This window comes from Sinocyclocheilus grahami, unplaced genomic scaffold, assembly GCF_001515645.1.
Source record: "Sinocyclocheilus grahami isolate Dianchi unplaced genomic scaffold, SAMN03320097.WGS_v1.1 scaffold486.1, whole genome shotgun sequence".
In the NCBI taxonomy this organism is placed as follows: Eukaryota; Metazoa; Chordata; class Actinopteri; order Cypriniformes; family Cyprinidae; genus Sinocyclocheilus; species Sinocyclocheilus grahami.
This window is the reverse complement of record NW_015505665.1, coordinates 659,639-674,116: the sequence shown is the minus strand read 5'-3', so window position 1 is coordinate 674,116 and position 14,478 is coordinate 659,639. Positions and strand designations below refer to the sequence as shown.

General features: G+C 39.1%; 1 protein-coding gene across 1 annotated transcript in view; it reads left to right on the top strand.

The window, feature by feature from the left end:
* The first annotated feature begins 988 nt into the window (after positions 1-988).
* The window catches only part of LOC107553916 (myocyte-specific enhancer factor 2C-like), a 73,723-nt gene continuing 60,233 nt past the window's right edge, over positions 989-14,478 (top strand). Inside the window, exon 1 of the mRNA XM_016236263.1 lies at positions 989-1,258. The gene's annotated coding sequence lies outside the window, so the exon portion shown is untranslated. The remainder of the gene's footprint in view (positions 1,259-14,478) is intronic.

Sequence of the window (14,478 nt, the reverse complement as noted above, 5' to 3'; positions counted from 1 at the left end):
AGCATGAAGAAATTCAGATGACTGCTTTAAGATGGGGAACTGAAAAAAACAGCAATATGATAGTTTCTATTCCTTTATCAACCCTTAAATGTGAATTCAATGATTATGTCTTAACATTCACGAGGTGGTCTTTGGCATGGAGAGCTTTGGTAATAGCAACCAATGTTTCACTAATTATCATCTCTTGATTCCTCAGTTAGATGCGTGATTTATTCATGTTTAGCATGTGTTAAAGTAGGCTACTTATCTCCAGTGATAAAGAAACTCATTTAAATATACAGTGAGAAGATTGGGCTATGAGAGGGCACTAATCTATGCAAGGTTATGAATCAAAGTGCTAGGAGAAATTATGTTTTATGTAGGGGAAACATTTTTTTTTATGTTTTCATATAAAAAATATCTTTGTTTCCATTTATTTAACTACCTTTACAATGTTCCAGCTTGATTTTATTTATTGCTAATTAAATTCAAAGTTATTGAAAGCATATAATAAACATATCACTGCAGGTGTTCCCTTTGAATATACTTCAAAAAATAAGACAGCAAATAAACTTCAGTTTTACATTTTAATGGGTTGTTGAAATATTTTACAGTATTTATTGCATCATGCTTGAACTAGGTTTGGATCTAACTCCTTGTTGCAGGTTCTTGTTTCAGTGTAATTATAGGCGTATTACTAAGTATATAGTCTACAGTATATAGTACAACAACAACAAATAACATAACATAGGCCTATAGTAAAATGTTCAGTTTAAATCAATTACAATTATTTTAAAAATCATTAAAAGTCGCAAAACTAAAAGTACCACTGGTAATGTGCACACGTTGACACTATATACAGTGTGATTTGACTTTATCTGTAGAAGATATAAACGCATTAGTGTTGCGCTTCTTTCATTAAAACACTGCAATGATGTAAGCCCGTCCCCCTTTCAAGAGTAAACCCGTGCGCCGAGAGAGAGAGAGAGAGAGAGAGAGAGAGAGAGAGAGAGAGAGAGAGAGAGAGCTCAACAACATCAGTCGCAATAACGGCTTAATCATTCCTCACCGTGGACGACCGACACCAACCTCAGCATCTGAAACGCTTTATTAGACACGAGAAAAATAACACGCATTAAGAAAACGACACTTTTTTTTCTGGAGGTGGTGATTTTTGGTGGATTTTAAGTGTGAAGCGGTGAAGTCCACCCGGCGGCTCAACACCTTCAGTCACACCGCAGGACAAACTTCACCGGACACACTTCAGACGCACCATGAAGTAAGTCACACTGATTCTGGACACCGGTGTGTATTTGTTCGTTGATACATTATGTGACATTGTTGATAAACAATAATTCGATGAGTTTTTATCTCCGTTATTTCGCGAGAAAGTTGGCATGACAGCTCACGTTATTTCTGTGACTACTGACAGGAGAATCACTACTTGTGTTTCTTTATGTATAGAGATTTTTATTGTATTTTTTTTTAAGAGAAGAGCTGGCTCGTGGTTTGTTTGGGTCTTTTAAAGTGTTTTATCAGCTCTCAGAATCAGCCGACTCTCTTAACAGCGGTCATGTGAATTTACAGTTAACGTTACTGCTGTTGTGAATATAGTAAAAGAGCTGGCCGGTGATGTTTGGAGGTCCGAGGGTCATCAGCCGATAAATGCAGTGTTGAATTAACAGGCGCTCAAATATGATCAACTTTCATTCGTGTCATTGACAATATTCACTGTTTTTATATGCAGGTAGATCAAGTGTTACAGCCTAAAATTGAATTAGACCAACTTTGTGCTAGTAAATTCATATATAAATAAGACTAAAGAAGAAAAAAAAATCACAGCATCGTTAATAGCAATAGTAGGCTTGTAACAGTTACTAGACACTAAATATTCTACTACCTAAACTATAGCTAAGAGACCATATTTTATAGCCAAAAGTCCATAGTTTTCAGTTTTATGAGCTAATAATTTGTTTTTCTCAGTAAGCTTAAAGGTAAGATTTTTAGCTTTAAACAAGTTTATATACATACAAACTTGTGAGTTTATATATATATATATATATATATATATATATATATATATATATATATATATATAGCCTACATGATATTTTAGAGATATTTTATGATATAATATCTATATGATATTTAAATAAATTTAGAGAGAACATTTATTTTGAGGGTCAAGTGTTAGAAATGTACAGTGGCATGCTACCATAATGGATTAAAGTGTTTATCAAGACAAAGAAGTGATTCATTTATTTATTTTTTTATATATGTATTTAAATGTAGCATTTGGAATGAGTTGAGTCTGTGTGAGCAACATTTTTTATATCAGTTTTTCAGGAGTTATTGTAAGAAGCTGTTATAATCTAATTACGTTGTGAAGTGATTAATTAAGCTGGCGGTTGCAAAAATATGAGAATCTGCATACTTTTACAAGTAAAGGTGAAGACAGATACAGATGTAAATGAAAGAATGTGATTGTTTAATTAACAGGAGAATTACTTTTTGGCACTTTTTTATGTCTTAACAAATTGTTTCTAGCATTCCTGTACTTAACCGTGAAAGAATATAATAGGTTACACGTCATAGTTTTTATTTTATCAGCTTAAGCAGCACTGCAAATTTTCAAACAGATGTACAATTTCTCTATGCAAAAGGGCGTCATGTATTGTTTTTCTGTCACTTCTACCTCAAGTGCACTCTCTTTCAGCCTATACTGTCGGACAGGCAAATACAATCAATGAAGCTCCTGTATGTGTGTATGTACGTGTGTGTGAGTCTCACCTGTTGCTCTCCTGGGATTTAGTGTTTGCTTAATCTGCCCAAGAGGAAAATGAACACACTCGCATGTGAACTCGTATGATTACACTCAGAGGGTCCTCTCATAGCCGTGCACATATACGCACAGACACGCACACACAAGCGGTCCTCCTCAGACCTGTCGTCTCTAGGAAATCACCAGGGATTAGGCTTCTGTCGATTCACAAAACCAACAGTGACAACATGGCCTTACACTTCTCTCAAAGACAGATCAGCTCTCCACGTGTCACTCTGATTGGCTGAGGTATTGAGCCGATTGTCAGGGGCATTTATAGGCTCAGTTTGTGTGCCCCTCTGAAGCAGAAATTTACACTGGGTTGTACTGTCTTAAAGGTTATTTGTCCAAGGAAAATGATAGGTGAATCACACTTTTTCAGTCAAAGAAAGCACGTGCAGTGTAATGAATGATTATTCATATTCAAGCAAAGGCAGGCATTATGCGGAAAATTATGTAGTAATTAATTTTAAGTAATAGTTATTGATCTAAATGTGTTCTAATCCCCCCCCCCCCCCCACATCAAAATAAGTCATTATACGTGTTTAAACCAAACATTTGCCACTATCTCCCAGTAAGTTTCATGAGCTTACAGAGAAAGAAAAAAAAAATATTTTCTTTGTAACTCTTCAGCAATATCGGCCCATTTTATTACACAGCACAGTTAATTTTGAGTCAATGAAGTCAAACATTTTCTCATATCGTTTTTTCCATACTCTCTCAGCTTCATTTACTAGGCTAAAAATAGTTTAATAAAGCAAATAAAACAGCTTCAGATAAGTCATTTTTACCCTCAAAGAGGTTATGATGTTTGGCATTAGATGAGCGTACCCAGCGCACACGAGTTTGTCCTGGTTTTTGCATAATGAATTTAACTTTGCTTCTGTCTCTATTTTGTAATTAGCTGTGATGCTCTGCAACTTTCTTTCTCGCTGTAAAGTGGAAGGTGGTGTATGGAGTTGATTCGCCAGAGTGCTGCTCAATCACAGAGGAATAGTCCTGCCTTTGATGTTTAATTATATTGTGAAAAGAATATTTCTGCATAAAATTTAATTTTTCAGCTGAGCTTTCTCTGTTCTAAAGATCTGCTTTGGGCTTACGTGGTATGTACCGAACACACATGAATTATTATGTATGCTGTAGAAGTCTGCTTGTATGTGGGCGGAAATAGTTCTGAGAGTTGTGAATGTGCATTTGCGTGATATGAGAAAAACTATATTTTGCTGTGTATTTGTACACGAGCAGATGATAGAAAGCTGGTAGAGGCTGCTACAAGGAGGCTGCGATGACAGACAAGTCAGTGTGCGTGTGTACGCCGAATGAATGTGTGCAACATATCACGCTGCGAACATGAAAGAAGTGCTGTTCCAAAAAACAAAAATCAGATGAGTAAAGGTGACTCCTGTTTCATGTAACTCCTCTTCAGCTTTGGGTGGTCCAGCAGGGAGCCTCTTCTGGCCTTCCTCTCCTTAAATATCCAAGCACTTCCACTTTGGTCAGTATCCTAGGCAAATAGAGCACATTTTAAGCTAGATAAGAGTCCATAGAACAGTTAAAACAGTTTAGGAAAATGTTCATCCCTACATTCAAGAGCTCATTTAATCTAGTCATGCATATTTGATGCAGTCCTGCATTTCGTATACATTTACATTTACATTTACATTTAGTCATTTAGCAGACGCTTTTATCCAAAGCGACTTACAATTGGGGGATACATAAAGCGATTCTTCTTAAGAGAGGCAAACAGACACAAGAAGTGGTTGTAATACCAAGTTCTTAGACATTGTTCAAATAAGTACAAGCTAGAAAGAGAAGGAATAAATAAATTTTTTTTTTTTTTATGATGAAGTCAAGTAGCTTCGAAAGAGATGAGTTTTCAGCTGTCGCTTGAAAATTGTCAGGGATTCAGCATTCCGGATAGGGGTGGGAAGATCGTTCCACCAGCCAGGAGTGGTGAATGAGAATGTTCTGGAAAGTGATTTTGAGCCTCTCTGTGATGGTACCACGAGGCGTCGCTCAGAGTGTATATGTGTTTTATTGGATGTTGCACTTCTGTTAGAGTTGGCGATTTAAAAATATGCAGTTTAAGAACCAGTTCAGAGATTTCACACTTTATGATTGTAATGCAAAATAAATAAATAAATACATCCGGTCAAGTTTCTAAGCCTTGATGGCATCCAACTTTTCTTGAACCATCTGGATATGCGTTTGCCGACTCCGTGCTTAAACACTGGAGACGGAGGGTGCATTTCATGATAAAGCACAGTGGCACAGTGTGTGCGTCTCGCATCACAGCAGAGGGACCCATGGCACACTGGTGGACGAGGGCCAAAAAAGCAACGAAAAGAAAATCTTACAAAAAAAATATAATAAAATAAAAAATGGGAGACGAGTCGAGAGGGTAGGGGAGGGGAAAAATGCTGAAATATTTTCCAGCAAATGTAATTTATCTTTGTCAGTGGGGCAGCATAGCCCAGTCATTCTGTAAGGTTCTCCAGTGAGAGGGGGGACAGAGGGGCCTCTATGCCCCAGCTTCACATAACATTCATAACCCCGACGTCTCTGTCGCCGGAGCTGTCCGTAGCACAGTGCCGTGTGGCAAGGCGTGTATTTTTAGCAATTTCTGCATTCACAATGGACTCGAAAGGTCCTCTTGACACTTTCAAAGTGTTGCAGCGCTGTAATTTTTATCATCATATACTGTTTCACATGTTATTTTTTAGCTTGTTCGGTAGTAAACACAGGCCACTTCGTCTGACAACTGCCAGACGTGATTCAAATATGCTTGAACATAAAACTATGGAAGGAAATAAGAGTTTCTTTTCATTAGTGTGAGGTTGAGGTTGAGGTGTTTCATTCAGCCGAGCTTGCAAAGACAGCCTCTCAGGCGCTCGCAAAAGCAGCTCTCACGAGCGGTGGCCTGCCAAGCTACACACGTGTGTCTCTCTGCAGTCATCTGTGCCGTTCTCAACAGCGGCCTGTCAGCATCGGAGGCTGAAACTTCGGAAAAAGCGTGCCGCGCTGGACATTCGAGATTCGAGGCAGAGAAAGAAAAAGAAAAATCGTGAAAACAGAAGAGGAGATGTGTCTGTGAGCCTGGCAGTGTGACACTTAATGCCTTTATGTTTGTGGTGGCATTTGCACAGGGTCCTTCAGCAGGCTGTCACCCACCACCAAAACAACCAATCAGACGAGCCAGTTCCAGCCATTGGCTGTCTGCTCCATCTTAATTCGGTTTTATTCTACTTAAATGCCTGGTGCAATTAATTTCAGACTGTATAGGATAATATATTAGGATTTTATTTGTTCTTTCTTGCTGTGTTTTATATAAAACAATGGAAAAAGAAGAACAATTGTATATGTTTTCATCCATAACAAAATAGTTTAAATCTTGCACAGTACACAGATAACTATCATGTATATTTATCATTTTATATCTTTATATTATCTTAATATTATTTTTTTTTCTATTGTTAGATTAAAAAAATACAAAAAAAGAAAGAAAATACATATGACATAAATTTATTTGTTTCTTTTCTTAACAATGGAACAAGATAAGTCTAGAAGCTATCTGAGATTTTTCCTCATACTTCTTAAAGTTTTTTTTCCTTCTCCTCAGTACACTGTTTACTTTGATGTATGACTTTTCTTCCAGTAGTTACTCCGAAGTACAGCCAATGATGTCATTAATTTTATTACAAATGCTCCATCTGGAAAAAAGAATGAAAGAGAGAGAGGGAGAGAGAAAGAGAGAGTGAGAGAGAGAGAGGGAGAGAGAAAGAGTGAGTGAGAGAGAGAGAGGGAGAGAGAAAGAGTGAGTGAGAGAGAGAGAGAGAGAGAGAGAGAGAGAGGGAGAAAGAAAGAAGGAAAGGAAATGTGCGGCACCGACTTGTACACATAATTAGTAAGAGCAGCACTTAATTTGAAACTTCAGGGTTTGCTGGCCAGTGCAGGGCAGGCTGTGGAGTGCTCTGCTTTGTATGGTGAAGTGTGGCGGTGGCTCCTTTCACCTGCAGCTGCTCTGTTACAGCCGCTCTGGAAAAACAAATAACCTTGTGCGTGTGTGTGTATGCGTGCCCGCGCTTAACCCTGACAATGGCGGGAGCTCCTGTGACAAGAGTCCATGTGACGCAGGCGTGTCAATAAACTGCTCGCTGGCCCATGGCCCACACTTCCTAAATGTCCCGTCCCGCCAGAAATAGCTATGATGTGGCGTGATTGAATTTGACTCGGCAAACATTCCTGCTAGCTCGCCCTAGTTTCCTGCTGGTGTCTCTCTAGAGGGGTTGTGTATTGGAACTCTGGACTCTACGTTAGCACCTGTAGACCGCAGAGAGGCCTGAACATAGGCCTGACACCTTAGTTAGATTAGAACTACTTTAAACCATAGAGTCTGAAGTTAAAGTGCTGTTGAAGGAAAGTATGCATTATAAATGACAGAAACTGATCTCTAAAATATATGCTCAACCATTTACACTCATTTTATTACTGCAGTTGTTTCTTACAACAACATTGAATTGGTCCCACCAGAGCAGAGGACACACAATGGACATAATTTCATTACATTGACATGGTTGCTGTTATCCTCAGGTTATTGTTTCCAGGGTCAGATTAAAAGCGCCACACTCTGCAGGCCTGTTAACATAGGAGGTGTAATCTTATTAGATTCATCATCATCTTTCGCGAGAAAGAGGAACTGCTCTTGTCAAGCTTCAGCGCGCAAGTGAAGAAACCTCATGCTAATAAAGAGGCAGTTAGCCTCTTTCCCTCTCTCCCTGAACGGGCATGTGCCGTTGTATTAATGTGTTTATGACAGTTTAATTGGATAAGCAGGCCGCTCGTAAAAAGTCTACAACTGTTTTCACCAAGGCGAGCACAGACCTTTTTTTCCACGTTCTGCTAGGCAGTCCGTCGCTGACCCACTTCTGAGATGGTTGAGAAAACAAGGAAGAGCCAAGCACAATTCATGGAGAATGACAGAGAGAGGGCAAGAAAAAAGGTGTTTTGTTTTTTTTGAGAAGTTGATTTGAAATTTTTTTTCGCTTTCACTCCCTTTCTTCCTTATCCTAAACACAGCCGACTTTTTTTTCTCTCCAAGCTCCCCTCCAGCGGAATCGGAAAAGAGAGGGACTGGGAATGCTGGTGTGGATTAGTTTCTGGTGCTTGGCTAGACCCCTCAGTTAATTACATGTGTAATGAGTTGTTTATTTGGGATAATGCGCAGCAGGAACGTCTGCCTAACGCCAGAGCTGGGAGCAGACCCAGGGAGACTCAAGTATAGAATAGGAGGATGGAGGAAAGTGGAGACAGGAGAAAGTCCCCACCATCTGCGCCAGAACGAGGAAAGGGAGGCTCGGCAAAGGAGGGGGTGGGCATTCTCATCCCGTCTCAGGGTCAAACAGCCATAAGACTTTTCTCAGGGTTGGGGGGAATAGAAATCTGCAAAATAACATACAACGCAGAAAAAGAAAAACAACGTACAAGGGAGGAAAAGGGCCGATGTGTGCCCAGCAGTGCAGAAGGGAGTGGAAAAGTCCATGGGTGCAAACGCAAAGGAGGGAGGCAGAGACGAGTTGTGCTATCATAAGCCGAGGGGGACAGCTGGGGTTATGTGAACGCTGCAGCTGGATCGGGAGCCGAGGGAGATCGCCAGGCCGATCCCTGTGCTGCCGAGTGGCTGGAGCCTTGAGAAAAAGCTTCCCTCCCTTCGCAACCTTCTGCAGGCTGCATTTTCCCAAACCCCCCTCCTAAAAACGAGATGGTGTAGATAAGCCTCTGGAAAACACACACACAGACCTGATTTATACAACACCGGCTGTAAGCACTTGCTTTCATTTGTTTTCTTTTCCGCTCTTATCGTCGAATCGAGAAGTGGTCATTATTTAGCTAGAGTGATTACCATCAGAATAACAGCAATTAGAAGGGTTATTATTTTTTTATATAAATGCCTGAAAAAACAACACACAATATGTATCTCGCAATTTTTCATTCTTCTTCTGAGCAGAGATTTTTCTTCTTTTTTTTATATTTGACTTGCATAGTTTTTCTCCTTCACCGAGATGACTGAAAAGTGTGAAGCAGAAAAGTGAAGCAGTTTAAACCAGCGTGCGGCATCGGAAAACTTTCGCTGTCACTGCTTTCTGATCACATATAAAAAACAGGCCCGTCACAGCTGCAAGACACAAGAAACGCAGTAAAGGAAGCTATGCAAATGTGTGCAACCCTGACATGCTACTGAACAACAAGGTAAAGCCTGAGAAAATAAATAAATAAACAAATAATGAAATACACGCGCACACATCACACACTACACATGGATACTCCTGTATGGAGGATTTGAAAGAAGAATGAAAAAAAGGTACAAGTTGTGGTACATTTTTTTTTGCACACACAGGGGAGAGACTGAGATTAATTGCAGTGATGCATGGCAGGACATCTTGAATGTCACTACGAGGCTGAAACTCGAAAAAAGGAAATAGTTACCCTTAAAAGGAATGCATATATATATATATATATATATATATATATATATATTAGAGTGAAATAAATATCTTGGCTATAAATAGCTGACAGGACAAAGTGGGAGGAGTTTGGTACTGCGTAATCCAGAGGCTTGTAACAAAGTAAGGCCAGTCAGCATGTGTGCGTACTACCAGTAGAAGTCATGAAAATCTAATATTTACTCTTACTTTTCGTCCGTTCTTTTTTCCTTCTCAAGGGTTAACCAGCAGCGCTTTATCTGATCACACTAGCTCCGTGCTCTATGTTTGAGGTTTTTCTTTGAAAGTCCGGGCCATTTTGATTCATCACAGCTGCACTGACTCTTTAATCAAATGCTATCTTTTCACTGCTATGCCCCGTCTACCCTTCTCTCTCCCTCCCCTCCCCTCCGTCGTCCCTTAACGCATCTTAATTGGTTGCTTTCTGTGACAAATTATGAGTGCATGCTTTGATGAGGTCGGGCCGAGCCGGTACTGGATTAACTTGTGCCAGCCCCTGGTGGTTCCTCTTACCACTACAAACGGGGGGTGGGGGGTATGTGGCGGCATGCTGAGACCGTAATGAGAGACTGGGCCCGGGGCTGCCTGGTCCCCCTGCTCCAAGCTGAGAGGACACGAAAATGGGGTTGCAGGTATCTTACCAGAAGAGATCAGAATTTTGAGACATATGTTTTTTTTATTTATTATTTAATTATATTTATATATTGTTTATATATTCATATATATTTCTTATATATATATATATATATATATATATATATATATATATATATATATATATATATATATATATAAACATAGTCAGTATACATATTTAAATAGTTATTTGTATTATTATTTTATTGTGATGCTTTTATTACCATGCTGACAGTGTGCTATATTTCACAGTTACACAATTTGCACAGTAAAAACCTCTTAAAATAATCTAAAATTAATTTCCTTTAGAGCCCTGTTGCTACAGTCATACATGTTCAGATGGGTGTCCTATGACGTTGAGTCACGTCTAGAGCTGTTTGTAAGCGTCCCCCCATGAGCATTGGATTTTTTTAGATGACATGTCAAGTTAAAAATGGCTCTACTTTTAAAAAACGTGTCTCAAAACCCCAGTGTGCGTCAAGCTGTTTTTGAACACATCTTATGTAAAGGCCCCCTAAGAAATGTGTGACTTATGGAGGTTCAGTGCACCCGAAACCAGCCTAATTACACAAGCTTTCTTAAGCCGACTAGTCGTTCATGCAACCATCCAACTAGCCGATTTACTCGACATCCCTAGTCCTGCATAAAAGGAAGTGAGGCCAAGAAATAGAAGGAGTTAGTCAAGAAGGAACTGTTAGGAGGAGGAACGAGAGATAGGCGTCACACAGTCATTTTGACACTCATGTTTAGACAAACGCTAACTGCAACAATCACAGTTTAATGATCCGCAATGTCAACAGCGTAGACATTCTTCCAACAATCAAGGGGATCGACTTAAACCGAACTGTGATATCACTCGAAAATCAAGGTGGGGGAGGGCGGAATAATGGCATAACAGTTTGCAGCAGGAGATCTGAGATCTGTGCTCACGTAATCTTCATCTCCTCTTCCGCACACTCTTCCTCCCGATCTGGGTTACTCGGTTTCCTCGCAGAGCTTTGGGACCGATGAGAGAGAGAGAAATGTGGGGGGGAAAAAGACGCAGGTCAACATTTTGAAGGACATGCTTGCTGAATGGGTTTCAGCTTCAAATTATGTTCTCCCTGACAGATCTAAATGTGTTTTTTGATCAGTTTAGATGTCTTCAGGTCACCTCAAGGGGGGTCAGAAATGGCATGTGTGATGTTAGAGCAGCTATCGATTCATTTCTCTGGTCAGTGTAAGCACAGCGAACAGTCATTTGGACATATTGCTTTGAGAACCGCAGAGGCAAGGTTTCAAAATGACACAGTTATGTCATTTGCTTACAGAGCAGGTAACCGATCATTCAGAAGCGTGTATTTGCTTGGTTGACTTTCCAACCATAACGGAGACACTGAGATGTCTGCATATTGCAGAATACTTCATTTATCCTGATGAGAGCTGAGCTGCGCAATTCAAATGATTTAAATTTAAATGATTTAATATAGTTATATTTAATTTCATTTAAAAATAATAATAATAGAAAAAAGCTACTGAAAATGTTCTTCCTCTTGTACTTGTTTAAACAATACTGAGTAAATTATTTTCACAATTTCTGTTAGTACATCATAGGTCAAAGGATGTGCAGGGCAAAAGTCAATGCCAAAATTGTGGATGCATGACATACATCTGTACAGAAAGTATTTTGGTACGCACTACTGTTATTAAAGTGCTTCATTAAATTCAGTACGTGCTATTATAATAAATATTCAATACCATATGAATTTTGATGTAGCTACAATCTTCGAGATTGAAGAGATTCTTTTATTACTGGAAATGAACATAGCGATATATAGAGAGCTCAATATAGAGAGAGATCAACAGATGACTTAAAGTTGTAGAAAATGGTGCCTGTGATTTGAAACTGGATTCAAACCAAATAATGCTGCTTGCATGTGTAAACTCACAAACCTGACTAGACTTTTAGCTGTTTTGACAAAGAGAGGTGAACTTTGGGGAATTCATAGAGGCAGGCGTGTTATTTTATGGTACATGTAGATCCATTTAAGTAATTAGCTGTTGATTTCTGTAGAGACAGAAGGAAGGTATTGCAGCATGAGTCCTGAAAGAGCACTCTGTTTAACATAAATACACAAGAAAATGACACTTGAGATGGCACATTTGATGATATTGCAATTTCATTCGGACCTTTAACCTTTTTTTGCTTGTTTATGAGTACAGTAAAAATGAAAGAAACATCTGCTCGCCGACTGTTTCACCATCATTACTGAAACATCACTCATAAAAAGAACTTTCATGCAATCACTGCCGATTGATGGGAGAGGTTGCTCAACTTCCCTTTTCCACCTTACCCCCTTTCTCCCCCTTCAACCAGCATCTAGTAAAGCTGCTGCAAGAAGGAACCAAAAAATATTCCCATAAGCAATCTTTAAATCATTGCAGTGAGATCCTGTACATGAATTTTAAAAACAATCCAAAGAAAAGAAAGAGAGGGACCGATGATAAAGTGGCAAAGGAAGTATCTTGGCCCTCGCTCTTGCCTGGTGAGCCACGTTAGCCTCTGGGCTTAATTGAAGCCAGGAGGGAGCGTTTAATAATTGCTGTCAGAAGATCAAATTTAATTCTCTTTTCACAGGACCGCTGTAGGGTAGAGTGAAACAAATTGTCATCGGAGATTTCCAAATGAACAAAGCTTTTAATTAGTCTGATTAGAATGCTGTGGTACAGAGGGAGAAGAGGGGATAAAAAAATGTGCGATGAAATAATCAGAGGATCATCCGAGCATGCTGTCTGGTGTTGTGGGGAGGTCTCATGACTTTGTCTTCTCTCCTAACTATCACCCCCAACAACATGGCTAATGTCGCACAACAGAATCGTTCTCTGTCATTAATCCTTTTGGGTGAGGATATTAGGCCTTGTCTGTTGACAGTGACAAGTTAGTTTAGTTTAGATTTTTTTTTTTATTGATTTAGTTTTTTGTGGATTTAATAAACACCTAATTCTGTTTCCTGATTTGACTCTAGAAGTGTACAGCTGAGTAGTGGTTGCTGTGTCTACGCTAGTTTTCCAAATCTTATAAACTATGCAATGCTTCACAGCAGTAAACTACTTTTGTCATTAGGGTTTTAGCATAAACATGCCTGTTCATACACAATTCAGCTTTGAATTAAAGTGAAAACTGCTTTCTATAAATTATGTGACTCATTTACATTTTCAGAATTTGAAAAGTGATTTCAGCTGAACCTGATCTAACCAACTAGTTGTCTGTCATGCAATACAATGTAAGAGCCACTGTGAGTTTTTTTTTTTTTTAAATAATGTCATATGGCTATCAGTTGTAACTTTATGCTGCGTAAGTCGCCATATTTGGCATCTGCTTATTAATTCCTTACTTATTTGATCCATTTCTGTAAGATGATGTATGAACAGAACAATATGAAAGTCAAGTCTGTTAGTAAATATGATGTGAAAGTAGTCATAGTCATTGTTAATTAAATTAAATGTCTGTCATGCAAACAAGTCTTTCTCTTTCTGTTTTTTCGTTTTTTTTTTGTTTGAACAGGCTAACGTAGTTTGACGTTATTTCAGTTCTCCTTTCTTTCTTTAACTCTGTTCCACTATACTAAGAACTCACCCGGAAGTCTGAGAGATTCTTTGAGGTAATGTCTTCAGCATAATGACCGATGAAACCACCCAAAGCACCAAAGCAACCCACGCAATCTCTATTTCGTGTTCACCACAGGGCCATCGCCCTGTTGACCAAGACCAAGCCACTGTTAGAGCTGTAATTTTTGCCTTACTTCTTTACTAACATCTGGCCAGCCAGAACAGGACAGGACAGTGATCAGTCAGTACACCATTCACTCAGTATGTGTCTGTCAGCTGAGCAGCTGGCTTCAGCACACTTCTTTCAGTTAGAGTTGACACAGTATGTTGTGCCATGCTTTCCTTGGGTCAGTAACCAATCGCTAATTGAAAGACAGCTCTCACCTTCCCCGGTTCTTGCTTTAGTGGGCCGCACTTCTCTGTTTACTGACTTCTTGAAGTATGCAACTGCTGTTCACACCCTTTCATTCTATTTTCCACCGTTGTGCTAGGTCAGGTGCCACCATATGAAAGACCAACACTATGGCGCTTTTTCATCAGACCTTGCACCAAATCTCCATATTTCCCTTTTACGAAGTGTTCAGAAAGCAATTCATCAAATTACACTATTCATGACACAAAAGGAAAATAATATGCAGGTGACATACTTTATCAGCTGAGATTCTGAAGTATGCAACAAGTGGACACTACAAACAGCGATGGGAGTGATGTGAGCTGAAGAGTTGCCAAATTGGAATTGTTTTAATTTAATTTAATTATCTATAAATAAATGTGTATTTAATTTTTAATTTAAATTAATAAAACAAATAGTAAGTTTGGCTTTAGTAAGTTTAAGTTCTTCCACTTGGGTATACTGCATTTATTTAAACAACTCCTGAGAAAGTTATTTTTGCAATTTTGGACGTATACGGTCAAAGGTCAGTGCCAACATGGTGGATGCATGACTTACATCCA